This window comes from Apis mellifera, linkage group LG2 (assembly GCF_003254395.2).
Source record: "Apis mellifera strain DH4 linkage group LG2, Amel_HAv3.1, whole genome shotgun sequence".
Lineage (NCBI taxonomy): Eukaryota > Metazoa > Arthropoda > Insecta > Hymenoptera > Apidae > Apis > Apis mellifera.
In genome coordinates this window covers 14,397,037-14,417,907 of record NC_037639.1, presented here as the reverse complement: position 1 = coordinate 14,417,907, position 20,871 = coordinate 14,397,037, and the positions used below count along the sequence as shown (strand labels likewise).

The window sequence follows — 20,871 nt, the reverse complement described above, 5'->3', positions numbered from 1 at the left end:
ACAATATAATTTTTATGCCATAAAAAAATTAAAATTTGTACTATTAATTTATTATTATATATTTAAAAAAAAGATAATTTATGCAAAAAAAGTTATATATATAAAATATCCCTGCGAAATGTTACATACAATTTTTATGGTAACACATTATGGTATCATATTTAAATAAATTTTACTAAAGTAGAAGTTACAGAAATCATTGGTTATTAAATTATATAAATTTATTTCTTAAATGAATTTTTATCGAAAATACATGGTTTTGGAAATTGAAATAATTACTAAAATAAATACGAATGTGATTTTTACTTACTTATTTCTTTTTGCATTTTCAATTAAAAAAATTATTATTCTATCTATTCTTTAATTATTACTTATGCTTATAAAAGAAAAACAAATATTTCTTAATTTTATTAATATTATTCTTTTGAATTAAAAAATATTTTTGGTTATGTTTACTTCTGTATTCAAACAACACTCAAATAATATGTGTTCGAAAAACAATCCTTCAGTGGTAATACAAGGAGTGACTTACTTAAGATAAGTTTAAAAACACATGAAACTAAGCTATAAGCAAGTATATATATATATATTGTAATAAATTTTATAATTTGATTTTAATTTAAATATTGAAACATTTTTTAAATCTAGTTTTTACGAATACAATCATAGTTAAATTTAATTTAAATACAATTTTCATGTATGTTCATTGAGAATTTATTTTAATATGAAATTGGTATTTTATTTTAATGTTGTTTTATAATATTATTCTTTGTTTAATTATATACAATTATATTTTTAATTTTAAAATTTATATTACAATTTATTGTAACAACATAATGATCTTTTACTTTAAATTAAATTCACAGATTCAATAGATGATAGGTTATTGTTTAGTAGTTCTATATATAGTAGTATATATAGATATATTATATATATATATATCTAAATTATAATTGATACAACTTTATTTCTTACAGTGTAACGCATCAATTTTTTAATTTTTTAAAAGAATTTTATACATACAATGCAAAGTTTTTCTATTAAATAATTTTGTTGAAACAAATTATAATTAAGTGCAGTGGGCATATTTTAAACTCTATTAAGATTAGGACTATACGAATCATTGTATTCGTTTCTATATGCTATAATATAACATTCATGACGAACAAAAATGAATATAACATTTATTTTTTAAATTTTTATTTCGTTTAAGATTGTTTGGGACTAAATAAAATAGAGTAAAAGGAAATATTTTAGGTTTACGTATTATAATAAAATTGGAAAAAGAAATAAATTATTCGAATGAAATAAAAGAAATAGAAAAGTACAATCTGTATTTTATTCTCATCGTTCAAATTATAATAATGTATAATATAGATATTTTTATTATATCTTAATTATAATATTTTTTTTTAAAAATGAATCACTATAATTATGAATATTTTATTTTTAATAAAGATAAACATATTTCAATTAAAACATTATAGATTTAATAGTTATTATGTAAAATTTACAGATAATTTTTGCAAGATTTTGGGTTATATGGGAATTACAATTATTTTATCATATTTTGCGAAGAGAAACTTGATTGAGAGACTGATATTTTTTATATACGTACTAAATTTGCGTGGTAATATCTTTCTAGTTACACTTCGTAAAAATACAAGTTTCGTTGTCATCGTTGTTTCGTGGAAACCCCATCATAGCCGCTGTCACACGCACAAGAGTCTTATGTCTAATCTTGTGCAGTGGCCAGCAGCTGCATTAGGGTCCATTATTTTTCATTTCTTCTCTTTATGCGGATAATTTACACTAAAATATTTTTTTTTCCCAAAATTACACCGTTTGAATAGCTGTAAAAGACGTAGAGCAACATTTGTAACAGAGAAACAGCGTACTAAAATAAAAGAAAAAATAGGAAATGAGTTTTATCTAGTATGCATAGTAATATATTATTCAATAGATTCTAATTTACGTTTGGAAATGATTTTTTTAATTCCTTTCGTAATATAATCGTCGCGTTTATTATTCTTATTACTATTTAATCGTTACTTAATTATTTATTCTTACCATTCTTTCAGAGCTAATAGTAGAGTTGAAAAAGTGGGATACGAATTAATAAAAAATAATACAAGTACAGTGAAATACAACTTGTCTATTATCTTTTATCGCATAACACTGATCTATTTTTTTTCTTATATATATTTGTAGACAATTCGATAAAAATCAACGTAATCCTTTAGCAGTTTCTTAAGAATCTCATCATTCGTTTAGAGTAATTTTTTCTACAGAAATTGAATGAATCAATTTAAACGAAAAATGCTTTTTATTATTTTTTGATGATTCCGCAAAATGAAATTATGAATCGTTATTATTTTTGTATATTTTCTTTTAAAAAATTTCTAATACTAGCATGAATAACAACACCAATCCATGTAAATACATGAAAAGTATATCCAGTACCAAGATAAGTTGTGGGGACCGGACATCTGGTTGTTCTATAGGTTGATAGGATAGTTCGATTCGAATACAAAATTCATCATCTTCGATTTTCCTATCTGTACATTTCTACGATGAACTTACCATAGTTTGTACACATCGAGGCTAAGTCTTCTTCCATTTACTATTTGCCATTTGCCGGAAACTACGAACGCCGAACACGATCGAGATCAATTTTAAGCGAATGCTACATTAGATACCTCTCTGTTAACGTTCTAATCTCTGTAATGATCGTAACATTTTTATGGCAAAGATATTTTAAATACTTTCTACTACGTCGCTATTATCCATGGATATTACATGAGAAAATATAATCTGCGATTCGGCAAATTTATATTTTCAACATTAATTTTAAGATTTTTCGAGGGAACTTCCTTCAGAAGATCGTAGATCCAATCCAAAAGTAACGGCTCCAAAAATTGCTCCAAAGTAAAAAAAAAAAAAAAAAAAAATGTATGTGATACTGACATATTTACACAATAATATCAGGGTACACCTTTTAATTGGTCCAATTCGATTATTCGGCCACTCACTCTGTCAGTCCTTTATATATATCTTTGTTCACGCAAATATTAAAAATAATAAGAATTCAAGCGAAATACGAAGCGTGCTCTATCCACTGCGAGTTGTACGACGAGTTGTGACGAGTAAATGTCAAGAAAAAAAACCTCCAAGCAATCGCACTTGACGTTCCCTTTAAATTGTTTCGATATCACTACTACGCGATCGAAGATAGGCGCAAGTTAATAAACAATGATCTTTGCACTTCTGTCCATGTTCCGAGCACAACTGCCGATACCTTCTTAGTTCACCCTTCGTTATATACTAGGACACCACGTGGTCATCTAATCCATCGACCAATGATGGGGCAGCTTTAGACTGCACCGGCCAATGAACATCCTTCTTTAAGGCCGCAAGACACGTGTTTCTTGGGAAATAAGGGCACAGGTATTACGAACGAAATCGTATTTGCGTTACCGAAGTTGGACGATCGAATAGTAAACGGTACACTTTGCTTGCCTAGCTTTTCTTCTCTTTCCTCGTGTTTTTTACACGATGGATATTTGGCGGTAATTACAATAATAATAAAAAATTCATAACAAATTTTGCTTTACTCGCAATTTCCTTCTAGAAATATTTTATTTTGCCACGATATACAAATACAAAATAACGCCAACATAACTCGTCTCACCTACTTTGAATTCTCTTGTGATCTGAAGGGACGTGCAACGTTTGAATTGATATCAATTAACGGAAATAAATCTGTTCTTTTTTTTTTCTCTTCTTCTGATTTTTTTTTTGGAACCTACATATGACAGGTTTTTGTCAGTTACATAAACGCTTTCTATTTCATTATATAACTTTGGTTCACCCTGTGACCTGGCTATCGCCGTCTGTTGGCAGTCTCGTTGTCTGTAGTGGTGTTTAATGATATTGTGAAGAGGTGAATCCTTAAAACATATCCCACATACATAGAGCAACGTGAACCCGGTTAGTTAAATAGCTGGATCCAACATTAGGACGACCTAATTTTTATGCCTTACTTTCAGATCATCACTATCATCGTTGAATACAGAAGGATTATATCGTTATTGAGATATCGTTATCCATGCTTCCTATTCTTCCTATCCTGTTTTCTATAAAGAAATTCTTTTACTTCTTCTTCTTCTTCAAAAAAAACAAAATAATTTCTTTAAACACTCCTTAATTTTATTATTGCCAATTTTTCGAATTCGCGTGACGTAATTACGACTGAAATAGAATGAAATTAACAAGAATATTATCAGCATAGATTCTATCACCAACTTGTATGGCTTTCCTCGAAGGAGGTCATGTGATAAATAACCGGAGAAATACGTTGTTGTTAAGCGAGTATCGAGACAACATCATTGTCAATCATAATTGCATAATCGTGTTCCGCAAACGTTTGAAAATTATGCGATATCGAAGTGACATTGAACGGTAGTGTTGCAGCGTGCAAGGGGACATCAATGCGAGTAGGCAAGCGGCGTGTAAGAAATTCGTGCTGTCACGATGATTTCCATTGGAAAATCTTATAGAACGGAAACGTGCTTCCAGATAAAACGTATCACGATCCCTGCCCTCGATCATTAATAATCGTTTCCCTTACTCCGTTTTATAACAACGAAACTTTGACGTGGCGGAGACGTGAGTATAGCTCACGTGAGTGAAGGAGCTCGATTCGGAACAAGGGTGGAATGCGAGAAGCGGATGAAGATGAGGAGCCATCTAGCTAACCTTACGCCCCTGCCGTGCGTTCCCTCTGACCGAGGAGACAACGGCGAGCAGAGAGAAAGAGAGGAAGAGAGAGAGAAAAAGAGGACGGTGGAGGGTAACACTAGCCGAGTAAGCTCTGAACACTTCTTAGGATTCAGGGCTTAGCACTCCCCCGGATCCTCAGGCTTCACGTCTGCCTGGCCTAACCAGTGACTCCTCCACTGACTTCACCGGCACCCGCTGCTTCCGTTTTTCCCGCCTATCTTTTTCCACACCTTTCTTTTCTTTATTCTAATTAATACTCTTCCTACGATAGATTCTTCTCCCTTCGAGCAATGCTACACTACGACAATCTTTCCACACTTTTCTCTTCTCTCTTCTAATTAATACTCTTCCTATGACGCATACATTCTCTCCCTTCAATGCTACTCTACGACAAGGTTAAGATCTGTCTAAATGATCTAACCAGGAATTCCTCCATTCACTTCATTCACTGCTTCCCGCCTATCTTTTCACATCTTTCTCTTCTCTCTTCTAATTAATACTCTTCCTATGACACATAGATTCTCTCTTTTCAATATCATGCTACTCTATGACAAGATTAAGATCTATCTAAATAGTCTAATTAGAAATTCCATTGACTGGCATCCATTGCTTCTATTTTTCCCTATCTTTCCATATCTTTTTTTCTCTGTTCTAATTAATATTGTTCTTAGAATAGATAATCTCTAGCATAGATCCTCTCTTCGAGCAATACCATGCTTCTCTATGACAAAATTAAAATCTGTCTAGATGCTCTAACTAAAAATTCCTCCACTGTTTCCCGCCTATTTTTCCACACCTTTCTCTTCTCTATTTTAATTAATACTCTTCCTATGACGCATAGATTCTCTCCCTTCAATACCATGCTACTCTAGAATAAGATTAAGATCTATCTAGATAGTTTAACCAGGAACTCCATTGACTTCACTGGCATCCACTGCTTTCACCTATCTTTTCACATCTTTTTTTTCTCTCTTCTAATTAATACTCTTCCTATACACATAGATTCTCTCCTTGCAATATCATGCTACTCTAGGACAAGGTTAAGATCTGTCTAGATAATCTAATCAGGAACTCCATTGACTTCACTGGTATCCACTGCTTTCACCTATCTTTTCACACCTTTCTCTTCTCTCTTCTTATTAATACTCTTCCTATATAGATTCTCTCCTTTCAATACCATGCTACTCTAGGACAAGATTAAGATCTGTTTAGATAATCTAATCAAAAATTCTTCCATTGACTTCACCGGCAATTGCTGTTTCTGTTTTTCTTGCCTATTTTTCCACACCTTTCTTTTCTTTATTCTAATTTATTAATATTCTTCCTATGATGCATAGATTTTCTTCCTTCAATACTACTCTAGGACAAGGTTAAAATTTAGATAATCTAACCAAAAATTTCTCTACTGATTTCACCCGCTTCTGTTTTTCTCGCCTATTTTTCCACACCTTTCTTTTCTTTATTCTAATTAATACTCTTCCTACAATGCATAGATTCTTTCCCTTCAATGCTACTCTATGACAAGGTTAAGATCTAGATAGTCTAACTAGGAACTCCATTGATTGGCATCCATTGCTTCCATTTTTCCCGCCTATCTTTCCATACCTTTTTCTTCTCTTTTCTAATTAATATTCTTCCTATGACGTATAGATTTTCTCTCTTCAATAAAATGCTACTCTAGGACAAGGTTAAGGTCTGTTTAGATAATCTAATCAAAAATTCTTCTACTGATTTCACCGGCAATTGCTGCTTCCGTTTTTCTCGCCTATCTTTCCACATCTTTTTCTTCTCTATTCTAGTTAATATTCTTCCTATGATACATAGATTCTCTCCCTTCAATGCTACTCTATGACAAGGTTAAGATCTAGATAGTCTATTAGGAATTCTATTGACTGGCATCCACTGCTTCCGTTTTTCCCGCCTATCTTTCCATATCTTCTTTTCTTTGTTCTAATTAATATTATTTTTAGGATGCATAGATTCTTCGAGCAATACTATGCTATTCTACAACAAGATTAAGATCTGTCTAGATAGTCTAATCAAGAATTCCATTGACTTTACTGGCATCCATTGCTTTCGCCTATCTTTCCACACCTTTCTTTTCTTTATTCTATTCTTTTCTCTTTCTATGATGCATAGATTCTCTCCCTTCAATACCATGCTATTCTACATCAAGGTTAAGATAGTTTAACTAGAAACTCCATTGACTGGCATCCATTGCTTCCGTTTTTCCCACCTATCTGTCTATACTTTTCTCTTTCTTCTAATTAATATTCTTCCTATACGCATAGATTCTTTCCCTTCAATGTTACTCTATGACAAGGTTAAGATATTCTAATCAGGAATTCCATTGACTTTACTGGCATCTACTGTTTCCGTTTTACCCGCCTATCTGTCTATACTTTTCTCTTTCTTCTAATTAATATTCTTCCTATACGCATAGATTCTTTCCCTTCAATGCTACTCTATGACAAGGTTAAAATCTGTCTAGATAATCTAATCAGGAACTCCATTGACTTTACTGGCATCCACTGCTTCCGTTTTTCCCGCCTATCTTTCCATATCTTTTTTTCTTTATTCTAATTAATATTGTTTTTACATAGATTCTTCTTTTCTTCGAGCAATACCATGCTATTCTACAAGATTAAGATTTGTCTAGATCATGCCAGACGATACATGCAGAAACTACTTTTATAATTTATAAGTACAAAGAATCAAAGGTTTTTTTGATTAGATGTGTAGAATGAAACATGCATCGTTGCTCGTACAACGATTCTTTGTTCAAAATAAAAGACTCACTCAGAATACGAATGTTCGGTCCGACGTAAGCAAGTTTCAAACTTTTTCTCGTTTCACAAGTTTCGTTGACGGTTTCCCTCGACGGTTTGTGTCGTTGAATCGCTGATCATATAGGTACCCAGCTTAAGTTTATGTCATATTTCATATCGCAATTTTACAATGAAATAAGACAGAAACATAAGACGGCTTTCCTATGTTAGGCACATCATCTTCGTTGGTGGATAGGCAGCGACTACTTCTCTTCGCGCTCGTCGAACACGTCGTTGTGGAAGGATAATTTAATAACAGATAGATTCGAATTTTTGATCTTTTTTGCCTTGCACGTTTTTGATCGTGATATATCTGGCGCCACTGTGTGAAAAATTTGTCACGCGATATAGTCCGTGGACAGGTAAGCGCGTTGTGTCAGATTGGTATTACGTGTCAGAAGGGTTGGACATCAGTTAGGATTTCAAACCGTGTCCTTCTGCAGACACCTGACATTTAAGTTTTTCTTCTTACACTTGGATAATAATCAAACGGATACGGTAATTCAACTTTGTTACAACAACGCTCCCCCATTTAACAACTTAATCCTAATTTCTTTTCTTAACGATGTACAATGGATAATTCGACGATTGACTCGTGTTAATTATTGCATACAACATCTTCTTTTAGCAACGAAAAATCGTTTTTAATTTTTTTCTTAAGCTGGAGCAAATGGAACGGGAAACGATGGTCAGAAAATGAGAGACGTTTAAATATTTCAATCAGGATATTCAATCAATTTCATTTCAGATCAGATTAAAAGAAATACGTATTTGATAATGTTGAAGAGGACATTTCATACGTGTACTTGGGCTTATTGTTAGTTGCATACGAATATACGCACATAAAGTTGCATAAGAAGCCCTAAATCTGCTTGAGGTAAACGGGATTAATCTCATCCACCCCACGCGAAGCCTTGTCAATCTCATTGGCGTAGAAAAATAGAGTTCTTCTGTGAATTACAATTTTTTTGGTTCTAACGAGATTCCGTTGTTCGTTTTTATGACTTCCAGCTTTTCAAAATATCGTGATGCTGGCCTGCATATAATTATGTATAATGATTTTGGATAAAAAAAAAAATAATAACTTCTCTCATTGTCGAAAAGAGAACTTAAATTGTTCAATTACAACATCAACGTGTTATATGTAAAAATATATGTTTTTCTTTTATCTAGGATTTAAATAAATTGAAAATCTAAAGAGAATTTAAAGAGAAATATGTAGCAAAAGTTGTATTAATGAATTGCAAGAAGATGTAGATACAATAAATATTAACACTTTTATGTTTACCAATTAAGAACCAATGATTGAAACATATTGTACACGTATAATATTATTTGTCATTTTATATTTCCTTTGAAAGACAATTATAATGATGATTTGATACACGTTACATGTAATTATATAGATTCTAGTTGTATAACTTTGCATTGTAGATTACAATTAATTAAAGATATTTAATTTTATTTGTAAAATGTAATTAATCTTATCGATAACTCATTGTCAATTTTACAAGATTGCAAAGAAGACGGTAGTTTGTTTGAGAAATGATTCATATTATAATTCATATTAATAACAGCGGCCAATAATCTAATCAATTTGTACTTGAATTCATTACGAAATGATTGCGTACATATGTATCGTGATAAATTATATTCGATGTAAGTGAAATTTATGAGAAATCTGTAATATGATCAGTGCAAAGGAAAGCCTTTTTTTTACATATATTCAATGGATTGTTGGTTGTATCGTTTCCATAATTCAATCAAAATTTGATAAGTAATTTTTTTGAACGGGCGAGTGAAAATTGTTGCCACAAGGGAGGGGGGAAAAAAAAATCTAAATCTATGCGTTAAATTTGATATTTTGAAATGTTGTTTATACCGGTAGATAGCCTCGATCTTCGGTGGTGTAGCACTTATCCGACGGCGGCTGGCGTCACGACATCCCAATTTCACACGATTTTGCATTTAAATTTCGATTTCATTTTATCACGACACACGACGTTCAAAGGTTTGCATTTACGGGAATGATAAACAAACGTTTACGGTACACCGATCATGTACGATGCGTTTGCCAAAATAACTCGTCGGTTTCTCAAAGTTTAACCTGCCATCTGGTATGCTTGGGAAATACTAATCGAGTTGTTTGATATTTACAAATTTTACAAGGGTGCTTTATTTCTTTCTTTCTTTTGTTTTTTTCTTTTTTTTTTTTAGTCCACCACGGTAACATTTAAACATCTCGATTGGAATAATACTTGGAACAATACTTTTAATATCGCATAAATATATTTTAAATTTAAAACGTAAACGGGGGAATGTTTCTCGAGTGAAATTAATATTTGTAATGGAACGGTATCACATGGTTACAACACAGATGTGGAAAATGTAATTTATTACAAAATCCTGAATGTTCAGAGCACGTTGGAACTAATCTCGCGTAATGGATTTTTCATTCGAAAATGCGCTTTCACGTTCCAAGGTTTAACGATGCGTTTTCTTAGACGATTAAAAAAACAAGTTTGTTTTTGTTTTTCATCATTTCGATCTTTCAAATGGCAGAATATTTGTCGAACGAACTTTGCTCGGATTTCCTCGGATTCGATCCGAGTGAAAACGCACTACAGCGTTCAAAGGCATTACATGCGTTTAGTAGGGCAATGGTTCGCAGTAGAAGTGTCTTGTGCTCGGTCAGACACCACTGCGCATCGGCCGCTCTTTTCCTTTCGAGTAACATAACTTTTCGCAGCCCGGACACGAAACCATCCTGCCACGCTCTTAACCGGTTCGTACCACTTTTACCAATGGTCATCAAACCACCTGTTTCCCTTACCAACCCTACCCACCACGGTTACCGATGCGCCATGCTCTTATCGACCTACCTTGGTATTGCAGTTTTCCTATTACTTATCCTCGGTGTCCTTGCATCTCTTTCGCCACGTATTTTCCTACGTACACGTTTCCTTTACCCCGTGATTCGATTTTCAACTCGTGTCTGTCGAGCACAATCGAAGAGGACGTTGTAGTTTTTTTTTTTTCTCCCTCTTTTCTTTTCTCTGTTCTTTCTTTTTCTTTTTTCCCCTCCCCCCGTAGAATCTGACATTAAATCATTAACAGTGAACCGATCATGCAGTTATAACAAAGTATTAATATTAAAAATCTTTACGCCAGCGATAATGTCGCGTTAATGACGTGGACGGGATATATATTCGATGACGTCAGGGGAAAACTCGATTATATCCGGGCACTGAACTTTTAAACAGCTATAAAGAAAAATGGTGGGTAACAACGATAAACTGGGATAAAAAAAAAAAGAAGTAAAAAATCGATGGGAGGGGAGGGGGAAGGGAAACGTTATCATGCAAAATTTAACGCGAAACAAAAATTGGTGTTAATATTTAACAGCTTTGTACTATGCCGAGACGTGAAATTTCAAACTTGCGTTTAAATAATTCGAGCGTGTAAGCATGTTTTAAAGGTCAATTGACACAGCACAGTGGAACAGTACAGCAATAGATCCGTTAGCCTTTTAAAAATGAACCAATGGTGAACCGACTGGTGCCCGGTTTTCATTGAGTTTCACGCGAGCAATCGTGAAATTTCTTTTTCTTTTTTAATGAAATCTGAAATTAAAGTTATATATATATATATATATATATATATATATATATATATATATAAAGCTAATTTACTCCAACGAATGTCGATAGTGAGTAAAGGAAAAGGCAATAATATTGTTTCTTCGTTGTTTAAGCGGGGCTTCTTTACGTCGCGCTTGTTGGGGTCGTTCATCGGGGGTGGTTCTATAAATAGGCACGCCACCTAATATATAGGTATTCGGGTCAGTAGAAGGTAAGCCAAGGGCGGCTTGTTCAAGATTTTCAACGATGCGTGATTTTTCTATACTTCGCTTTATCCGTTGACATTTATTGCTCGCAATTTTTCTTTCCATTTAACTCGACGTATGGAGAGATATTCACGTTCACATGAAAATTCGAGAACAAAATTTTTCAAAAAAAAGGAAAGAACGTGTCCTTCGAATTAAAATTTGCGACTTTAACGGAGAAAGAGAGAAGAAGAGAGAGAGAATAAAAAAAATTTTATACAATTTTTAACAGCTTACCTTCGTGAGAAAATTATTACACAAAGAATATATATCGCAAGCTTGGTTACCGAACGAGGGTACGTAGAGTACCGCGAGTATCTTTTCACCACGAGGAGGAACAACTTAAGGAGACACCCCCTAGAACATCTCGTGGGTTGACCCAGTTTCTCCCATGAACCGCGTATTCCATTGACCCAAGATGGTTGCCAGGCAACAGCACACCATGGGCCTTGGATATTTTGGCACAAGTGCAACGACATCAATCCTTAAGAGGGAAGGTTTTGTATCTCGATGACACCATCTCTCTCTCTCTCTCTCTTCATAAGAAGAGAACATCGACGAAAAAGATAGAGGAAGAGAGGGATGGAACATTTTCATTCGAAGAGGAAACAATTGTTTACCGTTTCTAATAAGAATACTTTTCAAATCAAGTTGTAATAATCGACACAAACTCGACACACTGTTTGTTAGCGCGCGAACGATCAACTCACTCGTTTTATCAATGAATTCGATCACGTTTTCCGATCAGCGGGAGCTGTATGTTAGCCGTCCTTGAAAGAAGACCGAAAGTGGTTAACCGAAATCGGAAGTTGCTCGGAGGTAGAGGATACATGCACTCTCACCCGCTCACTCGCCCAATCTGATCTCATCCTCTTTTCACCCATCCTCTTTCTCTCTCTCTCTCTCTCTCTTTCTCTATTCCAGATACGTGTCGTTGTCGTAGTACTTGGTGGGGAGAGATTGTGAATGACGCAAGTCATAGGAAATCTGGGTCACCGGGTCATGCTACTCCATCCCCCTGCGAGCTCCTCTTCAATTGGGCTTTATTTATGAAACTCGATGTCGCACAAAATCAAACATGTAAACCCGCGGCTCCTGGCTTCCCCTCCCCTCGACATCGGCGGAGATCAATCGCGGGAAAAAAAAGAAAGGAAGTAATCGCGTGGAACTTGGCTGGAAAAAGAATCTTCCCCCGTATTTATTCTCAAAATAAAACGAAACTTGTTCGGATCCACTTGTTTTTCGGATCTTCTCCTTTCGACTAAATTCGATATATATCGCGAGATCAAATTTCCATCCTCCATGATAAGAGATAAATTGAACTGGGAGGAAGTTTGGAAATTAAAAATGAATTTGGCGAGGAGGAGTTTCCGATGAAATCGATGATCCTTGTGATTCGTCACGATATGAGATCCGGTATAAAAAAAGGAGGAAGTTGTATAAATGGAGAGATTTGGATGAAGAGGAAAAAGAAAGGAAGAAAGAGGGAGAGATAAAAGCGGGAAATGAAGGAACGTCAGGTTGAGGAGGAAGGTGAAACGTACGGCGACCTCTTGGTCCGCACAGCCTTGGAAAACTGGGGCTTTGAACTGTCATGCACCATTTCTCGATGCCTATTGCAGCCAGCAGCGAGAGGAGTCCGGGGAGGGTAGGGGGTGCAAGCTCATGTAGTCAGCCTCTATGACGTCAGCGAGGTAACGGCCAATCCTGTGTCCGCATTCTACTGACGTCACCACCTCCCCCTAGGTGACGTGCATTCCAAGGAAAAGTGGGGGACAGAGGGGTCGAGGTACAGGACTGTCGAGGGGCAAAGGGGGTTGCAGGAAGGTGCAGGACGACAAGGATAAGTAGTGCGCCATATTTTTGATCCAATTAACGCCGAAAGAAAAAAAAAAAGAAAGAAAGAGAAAAAGAAAGAAAAAATGAATCCTTTTGCTCCACGATTAATCACTATTTTAACTGATAATTGATCGTTGATATTTCGTATCAAGATTTTTAACGTTAAAATTCAATTTAAAATTAAGTTTTTCGTTTCGGAACTTTACTCGATCGTATACTTTTCTTCCTTTTTGTTTTAAAATGTTTTATAACGTGTCGTCAAGCTAGATATGAATTTTAAATTTCTTTGGACATTTGATTTTCGAAAACGTTCGAGTTACGAAAAAAAAAAAAAAGAGAAAAAGGTAAGCGGTTCGCTGCTGAATCGAATGCACCGGGTGAAAACTAGGACAATGACGCTACCTGCTAGAGCTGCGTCATACTTGCAGATCCGTTGAATTTTTTATGAATTATTTAAAAATTAATTGCGGTTAATCGAGCGTTGAAAAAAACATTTTACCGAACTATATTCGATGTTGGAGATTGAAAAAAAAAAAAAAGAAGAGAAAACTATTAAAGGACATGTTTACGGATGAAAATGACCTTTAAATTCTCGAACGGGAGAAAGTGTTGGAAGTTTGCGAAAGGGGTCAGAGAGAGAGAGAGAGAGAGAGAAAAAATGAGCGAACGTCGATGTGACGGAATGGAAAATTTCTTGGGAAATTTGGATATCTTTTTCTTCCGATTCCAATTGTTGGAAATTCTTTCTTTCGCGGAAGATCGCGAAAAAATACACGCGCGATATATCTCGGTTTCGCAAGTGAAAGCGAAAGCTATGCGTGATTTTCTAGTCATCGAGGTCTTGTCTATCGAGAATTTTGCGTGGGTGTGTGTTTGGGTTTCATTCGGACCACGTGCTCGTTTGTCAAGGTAATGACAACTGAAATAACGTTCAGTTCAGAATTTCTCTGATAATAATTCGACTCGTCCCCTCCACGTTATATCCACTTTAATACGAATATCCACGAATTTCGAATTAATCATAGAATCCGACAGGAGAATTTTAATTTTGCTTGGAAACAAGTACCAACTATGGCTATTTACTTGTCGGAAAAAAAAGAAGAAGAAAAAGAAAAAGAAAAAAGAAACGAAAAATCATATCTCGCGGGCAAAAAAAAAACGCACTACTGACTACTTACTGACATTCTGCGACAAATGAAACACCATACAGCCGACACTTTCCGACATATCCCGTTTAGCGCGACGAACACTTGAAATCAACAATCAATTTTTAACAACTTTCTTCTCAGTTCTACCATAACTTTTCCAATAATTTTTTTTCGTTTCCTTTTTTTTTTCTCTTTTTCTCGTTTCTCCTTCAACTTCATTCTCGATCTTCCAATATTCTCCCCGAGATGAATTATTTATATTTTTATCCTACTTTCATTGATAAGAAACTGGCATGTACTCTTCGGTGCTTCGTTACGATCGATTTTTCGAGACGCGTGAAAGGCTGTACGTACGAACGCTTGAATGAAATCGAGCCGAATTTTTCTGCGATCGAAACGTTATTATCTGAGCAAGGCACGACGACGAGCGTGAAGGAGGACGGATCCAGCCTCGAATTCGCGCGTCTCAGTGATCGAGGCCGAACTGCAGTCGGGCTAAAGCCCGATGGAACTCGACGACTTTCCACTCGGAGGCCGAGGCTGCCAGGTTTGAATGGAGCTATCCCCCGATTGGTCGGATACACAGTGACGTCACCGCATTGATTGTCCCGCGCACGCCGCACCACGTGGCCCATCGAACATCTCTCTCTCCCTTCCTCCCTCTCTCCCTCTCCCTCGCTCCCTTTCATCTTCCTTTTTTCCTCCAGCCTCGCAATTTTTTTCTCATCCCTCTCATCCTCCTCTCTCTCTCTCTCTCTCTCCCTCTCTCTCTCTTCTTTTCCCTCTCGGTAGAAAACTGCTTAGAAGAGGGTTGCTTCGCCTCGGATGGGATGCGCGAGATTCTTCCTCGAATCTGCCTTACGTCTGGCCCAACGCCTAAGCACCGACCACTTAAGGCCTGCCTCGAGTCTTCCTATTTTCCTTAGGGTTACTCGCTTCGAGCACGCGCCTATCTTTCCCGCTCTCGAGAGAATCGCACGCGGCCGATCTTTACTCGCATCCTCTTTCTTTCGTCTCTCCTTTTAAATTAGGTTTGCTTTTGGATAATTCGATGGATCCGTATAGGCGTATACGTGGGAGGGAGAAAGGTGTATTTTCATAAATTTCTCCTCGATGCGCCACCTCGATCGATGCGAGCGAATCAAGGTCGTAGGAATAAATTTTCATCGGGGGGGATCGAAACGGGGGTGGAATTCGTTTTCGCCCCCCTTCAGGTATCGATCGTATCCCCGGATATAATAAAGGCATTCCATCGGTGGATGGAACATGTCCATCCTTTTCGGTTCGCAAAGGTTCCTCGGAGGAACGAAGGTCAGTGACGTCGCCGACCTTCCTAAATATTTTCCAATCGATAATCGCTTACCTTGTAACCATCCTCCTCCTCTTCTCGTCGCGGGATACGTATTAAGGTCGTGTGGCGACGTGTGTTTTGCCCGATTCGATCGTTTCTTTTTCCCTACTCTCCTCTCTCTCCCTTGCATCTATGAAATCCTGCATACACACACACACACACATACACGCACACCTTGCTTGTCGACGCTTGTCCCGAATGCCTAATTCGACGATTCCAAAAATATCTCGTCGGAGGAGCAGCAGCAGCCACGGCGGCGGCGACAGAACCACCACCATCGTTGGACTGCTCTTCTCCACCAACCTCATTCACCTACTTTTCTTCCCCTGCCGCACCGAAATCGTCGCGTCGCGTCGCGAAATTCTGTCGACCCTATCTTCTTTCTCGTTTCGAAAACAAGAAGAGACATTTCTAAAAGAAAAAGAAAGAGGTTTCAAACCTCTCGATTGCTCGATCTCGTCGATTTTTCTTTTTTGAAGGAGAAAACGCGATAGATATACCGATGACGATGTGCGTCATTCAGATTGTGCCACGATTTTTGGATGTTTCACCCACCTATCGAGCGGAAGGGAGGGGAGGGTGGAGCGAGAGTTGGAAAGAAAAGGATGGGATGGGTGGCCGGCCAGGCAACTGGGGGTTTCAGGTCGATGCACCCCTTCGCTCGCTTGCCAACGAGGGTTCGACGCCCTGCGCCGTCCCCTGACGTCATTCCAGCGCCCTGACCCCGCTCCCCTCTTGCGCCTTCTCTTTCGCCGCCACCGACCAAATCCCCAAACTAAATCGCCAGGCTAAGACTTTTCGTCCTTCGAAGAGACTGGATCCTGCACCATTTCCTTCCAATTATTTTTTCCACCTCTTCGTTGCCTCCATGTGTTTCTTGTTTCTCCTTTTTGCAATCGTTGCTTCCACTTCAATATACAGATACACTTTGCTCTATCATCTTTGCCCAATTCCATCCATCGAGAGTGCAAGTTCTTTTTTCCCTACGAAACGTTTTCGAATCAAAGATATTCGCGTAGAATATACGCGAATAAAATAAATGGTAGAAAGTTATCGCGACTTTTCGATTACGATCTCAAATCGATTTACGTTTATTGTTATCGCGTCAATTTCCTCTCCCTCGATATTCGATATTTCCATCGCACGGTTAAAAATATATATATATTTCAATACGACAATGGCACGTGTTTGCCGAAAATTGCATTTCCGAAACAAGGATCTCGAGGGGCTCCTTCGTCAACCGAGGGGAATTATTCGCACGTCGCGCGTGTTATCGGCCGAATTTTCAATCGATGTCGCGAATTAATATTCTCGGTGGCGCAGTCGATAACCTGTCCCTGACGTAACGCCCACGCACGGCGCGGTGGTGGGAATGGGCGCGGGGATGGTTGGCCGGGAAGAGGGGGGGGGGGAGGGCGATCGCAGCAGCGAGGGCGCCAGGGGGCGGTCAACAAAACTAGGTCACTGGAGCTTCATTCACATTACGCGGCCATTCATGAGATTTGCCAACCGTTCGGCTTTCATGCTCTCCACGCATTTCTTCGTCTTTTTCGAAAAGACCTTTTTTTTTTCTCTCTCTCTCTCCCTTGTTTCCAACTCAGAGAAGACCGTTTCCCCGATTCATGCCCATCTTCCTCGTCAACCACCTGCTCGATTGTCCTTTCTATTTACCTTTAAGGTAACGAAACGAAATCGGGGGATCACGAGACGAATCTGGACGAGGATTTCTTTCTTCCATTCCTCCGTTATCGAAACTCGCACTCATGTTCAAATTCCACTGCGAGATTTCTATTTTATTTTAGAAAATTGTATCAGCTTCTCTGTTGATTATTCGCAATAATTACACTGATTAAGTTTTCAAGCGCGATGACGAAGATAGGATAATTGTAGGAAAAGTCTAGAAAGATGATCGAACAGAGAGAGAGAGAGATTAATCTATTATATCTATCGGGTTGATCGATAAGAAAGGGTGTAACTATATCGGCGTGGAAAGTGTGAATAGGTTGGAGCTCGGCCATTTCTCAATAAACTTTGGGAAAGCGTCTTCTTGAAGCGGTCCGGCTGGGTCTGTCCGACCTACTTTTGCCCGGGCAATGACGTTGGGTATGACGTCACGGGAGCGGAAACTGGGTCGCGAGGTCGAAGGCATCTCGCCGTCGGTTTCCCATGGATACTTGCCCCCTTGCTCGATGCCTCGATTCATTGAAAAAAAGGAGTGGGATATAATATCGTTATCCCCGATCGAGCGCCGCCATTGTTAGCCACTTTTTCCCTTTTATTCATTATCGCGCCCCCCGTTTCTTTTCCCTTACGTTTCGTGACAATTAAGACAATTTCCGTTCCTCCTGTCGATTTTCGATTTTTCGAATGAATCTCGTTCTCGATTATAGACAACTATTCTTATTAGATACATCGATTATGATTTTCTTGTGATCGTTAACACCGATTTGTCAAGAATACGGACGCGACCTCGTTTGACTTCCCCGTATCGATGTCCTCTCGTCAAAATTTATCGGTCAACCGCATTGCGGCCGTGTTGCCAATCGAAAAAGGCGCTCGAAATTTTCTTCCCCCTCTTTTCCTAATTCTGATTTCCGTCGATGGAAAAAAAAGTATCGGTTAAAACTCGATTAAATGATCGATTAATTGATCGTGCCACATAACGATACTAAATACTAAGATACGAGCTTCCTCTCGTAGACAAATCTTATTTTTTCCTAGAAATCGATCGCAAAGAATAATATCGAACCAATGTTGGCATCAATTTTGACGTTAAAAAAAGAAAAAAAAAATCCTCTTACCACGCGTAGTTATAGGTATATCGCGATTCCGCGGTAAATGGAAAAACAAGGAGGAGAGGAGAATGGCAGGATACAGGGAGGAGAAGGGTGAGTTGAGACTGGATGGATTGGACGGAGGGTGTGGAGAGAGACGGGGTCGGTGGTTCAGCGGGCGACACTGGTGGCTAGGGGAAGGAAGGAGGAAGAGGCGATAAAAGCGGCGCGGTGGCCGGGGGGAGAGGGTAGGTCGGTGATGGCTATTTTTGGAATGTGGGTCACCCATAAACCCCGGCTTGTCCCGTGACGTCACGGGATCGTCGTCGTGGCAACAGGGACGCCGGGTTAATCACCCTTGGTTCAGAGCTACCTTCGCCATTCCACCCCCTCCCGCCCTCTTGTCAGTCGATCCCCACCACCCTCTCTCTCTCTCTCTCTCTCCCCAAGTTTACCTGTATCGCTTCGATCGGATGAAATATGCATCTACGTATTAATTAACTCGTACTTTGCGGACGAAGAAATATTATTGAGAAATTATCTGGAGAAGATAGTTTATCTGTTCTGTATATCTGTTCATTTTTGCATTTTTTTCTTCTTTTTTCTTTTTATTTTATTTTCGTTTCGGTATCGAAGATTGGATTGTTGAATTAAATGTGCAGCTATTTTTGATAGAAGAAGGCTATATCCTTTTCTTTCCTTTTTTGAATGGAAGGATTGATGCTTTTGTAGTTTGTATCGTAAGAAAAGAAATAATAATATATGTAATATCGTACAATGTATTCCGTATTGATTATGTATTTAAAAAAAAATTGTAAAAAGATTGTACTAATTGCGATGGAGAGAAAATTCTTAAAATTTTGACCAATTAACTTAATTTGATAATATGATAATGCATTCAAGAATAACTTATTAAATTTTTTGAATATATCACACAAATGTTAACACAAATATGCTTTGATATCTATATTTTAGTTCGAATAATTATATTCAAATATTGATACTATAATTTTAATAACAAAAAAAAAGTCTTCTCTCTTCTTTAAGGTCGGTATTTCAATCCATTTTCCATAAGATGTTAAATCCTTGCTGTACTTGTTCTACGCCTGTTACAGAGTTCTACGTTACCAACATCGTCCGACTAAGCGTCGATACGTACTACCTGTCCGTAGAAACAGGACCATTCTACTTAACCCACCGTTTCCTACTTTAGCCGTGCGGTTCTAAACATCAATGAAAATCTTATAAATAGCTTCGATGGTATATTCAAAAAAATGTACAATATCCAAACATTTTTCCAAATATTTTACATAACAGATCTTCGTTCGAATAACCTTTAATTTAAATTTGAAAACTAATCGCAAGATCGACGGATATTTCCGTCTAAATTTTTAAGCAACGTCAATATAATTCAACGCTTCGAAATAGAATTTCGAAATAGCCTCGTTGGAAGTTATTAAATCATCTTTACGGGTGTCACGAGACCTATTAAAAGTCAGGGAGGATATAGTATCAGGTAGAATCATGAGCGTTACGTTTAAACGACGATGTTTCCGTCAGCGTTACCGCGTTTAGTGCCAAACAGCTGGCACACCCAAAACCCAGAACGGCCCGTTAATAATATCTTCGTTCTCGCCGCGTTTTCGAGACACGGTCGACCGAACGTTCTTGCTCCATCGAATCTTTCTTCCCCTGTTCATTAATTCCTCCATCTGAACGAATCCTTCTCATTCTTATCGAAAAGACAACAAACATAGCATTTCTTTATTCGTAAATCTCGTAAACGGTTTTCGAAAATTCGAGAATTCTATGCAACGTATCGAAACGCACACGAAAGTTTCCCAAGTAATGAGAACCTTGTCAATTAATTGGCGACGATTCGTCTGCTCGATCGATCTTTGTTAGAAAGGAAGAAAACTCGCCTTCCTCCTCTTCTTCCACGCATAACATACTTTTAATCAAGAATGTGGAGGAAGAAAAGCGCGAGGTTCGGTTTGCGAGCGAGCGAAGCGGGCCCGGCTCCGTTTTCAGTTTCCGATTATTTTTGGCAGCAAGCGGAGCGGGCATAGCTCTCGCCTAAAAATGCTTACGACCAATGGCGAGCCGCCATTGGTCGGCCACTACCACGTGAACAGGCCACGATGGAGGTTCACGACGTTGGCTAGGGATTCACGATCGCGCAGTCAGCTGCTTAAGGTCCGGTTGGCCAGTCGCAGCCAGCGAATAGTTCTTCTCAAGGTAAGCCAACAATCCTCGAGCGGGA

The 20,871-nt window shown here is 37.7% G+C and overlaps 1 protein-coding gene, 1 long non-coding RNA gene and 2 other non-coding genes across 21 annotated transcripts in view; 1 reads left to right on the top strand and 3 right to left on the bottom strand.

The window, feature by feature from the left end:
• Positions 1 to 1,689: 1,689 nt before the first annotated feature.
• Positions 1,690 to 1,774, bottom strand: Mir210 (microRNA 210). Its single transcript, NR_031514.1, has one exon. It is a non-coding gene; the product is annotated as a microRNA 210 (primary transcript).
• A 5,922-nt stretch (positions 1,775 to 7,696) lies between these two features.
• On the bottom strand, positions 7,697 to 7,771 carry Mir6038 (microRNA 6038). Its single transcript, NR_127311.1, has one exon. It is a non-coding gene; the product is annotated as a microRNA 6038 (primary transcript).
• Positions 7,772 to 7,895: 124 nt separating this feature from the next.
• Positions 7,896 to 14,997, bottom strand: Kakusei (kakusei non-coding nuclear RNA). Its single transcript, NR_003565.1, is given in 2 exon segments — positions 7,896 to 11,261; positions 11,290 to 14,997. It is a non-coding gene; the product is annotated as a kakusei non-coding nuclear RNA (long non-coding RNA).
• A 5,705-nt stretch (positions 14,998 to 20,702) lies between these two features.
• TpnI (troponin I) overlaps positions 20,703 to 20,871 on the top strand; it is a 28,165-nt gene continuing 27,996 nt past the window's right edge. For 3 of the 18 annotated variants that reach the window (XM_006568679.3, XM_006568681.3, XM_006568671.3), the window contains exon 1: positions 20,703 to 20,846. The gene's annotated coding sequence lies outside the window, so the exon portion shown is untranslated. The remainder of the gene's footprint in view (positions 20,847 to 20,871) is intronic. The other 15 variants (XM_016917985.2, XM_026446366.1, XM_016917983.2 and 12 more) reach the window with 9 other exon arrangements.